The following is a 5,000-nucleotide window of genomic DNA, read 5'->3' on the forward strand; positions in this document are numbered from 1 at the left end:
ATATATATGTATATATAAATAGATATATATGTATACATATGAATATATAATTTTACTGTATACTAGTCCGGTATACCCTGTCCTACGTAACATACCTGCCGCACTAAACTGCACATCAAATATAAATCTTCCGTCCACATATATATATATATATATATATTTTCCGTCCATATATATATATATACGTGTGTATATATATATACATATATATATATATATATATATATATATATATTTACGATCATCTTTCTAAAGCAATGTAATTTAATCGAAACTCTCTCACTCGTAGTATGTAAGATCTCTTTTTCTTTTTCTTTTTTTTTTTTTTTTTTTTTTTTTAAATCAATCCAGACGAGCTCTGAATCGAATCAAATACTCCAGTGATAACGATCCGATTGTGAATCTTTATTTAATTTTCTTTTCTTCACTTTACTTCTCTCGTCTCTTCTTTTTTTTCCTAATTTTTTTTCTTTTTTTCTTTTTTTTTTTTTTTTTCAATCATCATCATGCATTTTCGCGATCGATTGAAATCGATTATCATCGAGAGTAAAGGTTCGGAGATATGGTCGTAAACACCGAGAGAAATTTTATTCCGAGAGGGGAAAGAAAATTGTTCGTTTTAATAATCGATCGATAAATATAACTTTTAATATTTTCTTCTCTATCATTTACGACCAATCATTACGATCATTCCGAGAGATAGCGTTTATTATTTAAATAAACGAATACCTTTGTACTCTAATGTATAATCGAATTTTAAATCCTTTGTAACGCTTAAAGACATTTTCTCTTAATGATAATTAGTATAATTTCAATCAACCAGGTGCTGCTCCGACTGTTGTTGTTACTAATTAAAACTCTCTCTCTTATTATTATTATTATTATTATTATTATTATTATTATTATTATTATTATTATTATTATTATTATTATAATCTATTCGAATCGAATGAATTTCGAGAGAGGTGTGCTATTGTCAACGTGTTAAATCATTTAAAAAAACGAGCCTATTGGCTTCTTAATAATTATTAATTAAGATAATACGTTGAAAAAATTTGTGAGAGATATAGAGAATAACCCGACGTTATAAGAAGTATCATTCACGGGGGAGCATTTTAATTTTAACGATCGACGAAATTAAATCGAAAGGAGAAAAAACAAACAAAAAAAAAGAAAAAAACAAAAAGAAAAAGCGACAAAAAAAAAACAAAAGAAGAAAAAGAAGCAAAATTAAAATACGAGTTAAAATTAAGACGAACGAGTGAAAAAAAAAAAAAAGCGACTGCCAATATCGCCGTCTCGCGTAAAACTGGGTCCAACGTGATTGGTGATGGTGGTGGGTACGAATCCTAATTGTAAAAAATTTTGGCTCGACGAAAAAAGGAGACGACGAACGAATTCGTATTTTTATTTTTTTTTATTTCTTTTCTTGTTCTTTTTTTTTTTTTTTTTTTTAATTGTAAGAAGTCCGAAGTACGATGGGAGAACGAATGAAGAAGAAATAAAAAAGAAAAAAAAAAAAAAAGAAAAAGAAGAAAGAATAAAAAAAAAAAATAACAAACAGTGATCTAAAAAATGTATAAAAAAAAGAAAGAGAAAAAAAAAGAAAAGAAAATTACGCGTTCGTCGCCATGTGGCAACGGCCATTTTTTTTTTTTTTTTTTTTTTTTTTTGTTATGGATTCTCCCTCTTTTCAAGCGGGATTCGTATACTTGTCCTTCTTCGATTGTGCAATAAGAAAGCCTTGGGGGATCTTTCGAGAGTCCACGAAAGCTCTTGTTGTTGCGAAATGATATTTGGCCGACGATTGGACTGCGATCACATTTCTTTCGTTTCTTTCTTTCCATTTTTTTTTTTTGTATTATTATTATCATTATTATTATTAATATTAATATTAATATTATTATTATTATTATTATAATTACTATTGCGTCGTCCATCGTCGAGCCAAAATGGCATTGGTTCATAGCGACATTGGGGATAAAAATACCTGTATAGTATTCTTCCGTCCATTTCTCTCTCTCTCTCTCTCTTTCTCTTTTTCTAGTTTTTCCTGTTTTTTTTCTTTCTTTTCTTTTTTTTTTTTATTTCACCCCCTTCAGAAGATAGACCTCGATGATCCCATAATGTTACTCTGGACCCTTGTCAAAAGTAGTATCATACAACGATATTATGTAAATAACGAAAAACTTAATAAAATCTTGTAACCATTAAAAAAAGAGAATTATTTCATTTTTCTAAAAGAAAAGAAAAAGGTTTTTATAAAATTAACCTTCTTATATATATATATATATATATATATATATATATATATATATATATAAATTTTTTGAAAATGTTAATTTTTACATTTGATAGTCAATAACATGTCATATATAATCGATAATGTAGTATGTGAAATAAAATGTATACCTAAGTGTTTGAAAAATATCTTTTACCGACAGATGATAAAAAAATCATAACTATAATATTATCGATATATCAATAAAATTAACATTAATGCCAATAGGGAAGTATCAAACCTTAAAATAAATTCTCATGAATAAATCGAATTTATGTAATGACATAAAACATTGTGCGTATTTACTATGTTTGAAAATAAAATTTTCTTTAAATCAATTCGTACGACTGATTTCGAGAATTAAGGAGATAGAATCTAAGAAGGTCTCACAAAGTATCAAACGAGAGTGTCTTTCTTTTTTATTGAATCATATATAATTCGTTTTTGGAAAATATGATAATATACATACATACATATATATACATATATATATATATATATATATATATATATATATATGTATATATATAATATAACAAGAAATATAATTAGACTGACATGTGTTCTATCAAATTTTCCGGCTCTTTACGATGTTGTGCATCTTGGGTCGGTAATATAGCTCTTGATTCGCGTCACCGATTTCCTTTTATTTTTTTATTTTATTTTATTTTATTTTATTTTATTTTATTTTATTTATTTATTTATTTTTTAATTACTATTATTATATTTTATCTTTGTTTTATCGATCGATCATGTACCACGTGTATGTGTATGTCCATGTATATGTATATACGTGTATGTGTATGTGTCTGTCCAAAATATATCCTCTGTTATATTATCGTACACATATATTACTTATATATATATATATATATATTGCACAGACGCACGCGCACGCACACACATACACACACATACACTCACTCACACACACACACACACACACACACACACACACAAATACACACTCACACACATCCATATACGCATACATACAGGCATACACATTGACATGAAATCGTTCGAAAATTTGGAACTCTTCGAGCTGACACCTTTTTTTCTTTTCCCTCCTTTTCTTTTTTTTTTCTTTCTCTCTCTCTCTTTCTCTCTCTCTCTCTCTCTCTTTCTTTTTATCAGATACAATCTCTAAAAGGCTAGTTTTATTTTCGTTCGGACGCGACAGCATTCGTAGTAATAATAATAGTAATAGTAATAATAATAATAGTAATAGTATTAGTAATAGTAATAGTAATAGTAATAGTAATAGTAATAGTAATAGTAATAGTAATATTAGTAATAGTAATAGTTATTTAGTGCAGCCCATGTAGGAGTCGGTGAATATGCCTAAACGTTTTTTCCTCCACCACCATCACCACCATCACCACCATCACCATCATCACACACTTTCTACTTGCGTTTCTTCGCGATATTCTTATATATTTAAGAATTTTTTATGTCTTTAAGAAATATAAATTATATCTTTTTATCTCTCTTTCTCTCTCTCTCTCTCTCTCTCTCTCTTTCTCTCTATTTCTCTTTTCTTCTTTTTTTCTCTCAATAATAAATACATTACTTAAATACTTGTACGCATTCGTCACAAAACACAATATAGATCGTTAATCGACAATACCAAAAAAAAAAAAGAAGAAGGGACGATGGGGAATTAGCGACGAAGCGAAGGAAGGAATTAATCGACACTATCGATCGATAGATCTTTCTTGAAAAAGATCAACGAACGCGTTTACGAACGAGAAAGATCGATAGAAAAGAAGAAACTTTGAAAATAACATCTGGAAAGAATATTCTATCAATGAGATAAAAAAAAAATTGCCGTTTTGTTATATAAATTATTGAACGTTTACGTCGACGAAAAGTCAACGAATCTTTCAGAGAATTTTTGTCTCCTTTTTTTTTCTATTTCTTTTATAATGAATAACATAGAAAAACAAAACAAAAAATGTATTACACTTTTAAAATTTGAACTGATAGACTAACGGCAAAACATATTCACCGAGAAAATTCGAAATCTAAGGAGTAAATAAAAAGAGGAAAAAGAAAGAGGATGGGAGGGATAGGGGAGGAAGAAGAAAAGGAAATTAAACAATAATTACAAGAACAACAGCAACAACAATAATAATAATAATGATAATAATAATAATATTAATAATGATAACCAAGAGAAAGAAAGAGATCTGAAGAAAAAAAACAAAATGATTCGATCTGTAAGTACTTAATTATTATCATTACGATTTAATTATACCTCCTCCATGATGGAATCCTTGGATAGACAATTTTTCTTTCTTTTTTTTTGTTTTGTTTTTTTCTTTTTTGTTTTTTCCTTTTCTTTGTTCTCTTTCCTTTTCTCCGCTTCTTCTAGTCATCTCATTTATCTTCTTTGGTCGATCATATACCGTTGATTATCAATCCACCCCGACCATTTCCTCTTCCTTGTAGAAAAATAATATAAAAAACGCTCGACAACGTCTTGCGATCGATCATCCAGCTATACGATCTATAAATTCGTTTGTTTTGTTTTGTTGTTTATTTTTTTATTTTTTTTCATTTTCTTTTTTTTCTTTTTTTTTTTTTTTATTATTATTATTATTATTATTATTAATCGATTCAATAAACGTTTTCTTCTTACATCTTTCTTGGATTGACGATCTCTCTTTCACTCATTCTATCTATCTCTCTCTCTCTCTCTCTATCTCACTCACTC

At 27.8% G+C, this 5,000-nt stretch overlaps 1 protein-coding gene across 1 annotated transcript in view; it reads left to right on the top strand.

The window, feature by feature from the left end:
* pio (zona pellucida domain-containing protein piopio) overlaps positions 1-1,531 on the top strand; it is a 75,541-nt gene extending 74,010 nt beyond the window's left edge. The window contains exon 9 of the mRNA XM_035871315.2: positions 1-1,531. This exon is cut by the window's left edge and continues 1,122 nt beyond it. The gene's annotated coding sequence lies outside the window, so the exon portion shown is untranslated.
* The last annotated feature ends 3,469 nt before the right edge of the window (positions 1,532-5,000 follow it).

The sequence above is a fragment of the Vespa mandarinia genome, chromosome 1, assembly GCF_050613455.1.
Source record: "Vespa mandarinia isolate Hongniang chromosome 1, ASM5061345v1, whole genome shotgun sequence".
Lineage (NCBI taxonomy): Eukaryota > Metazoa > Arthropoda > Insecta > Hymenoptera > Vespidae > Vespa > Vespa mandarinia.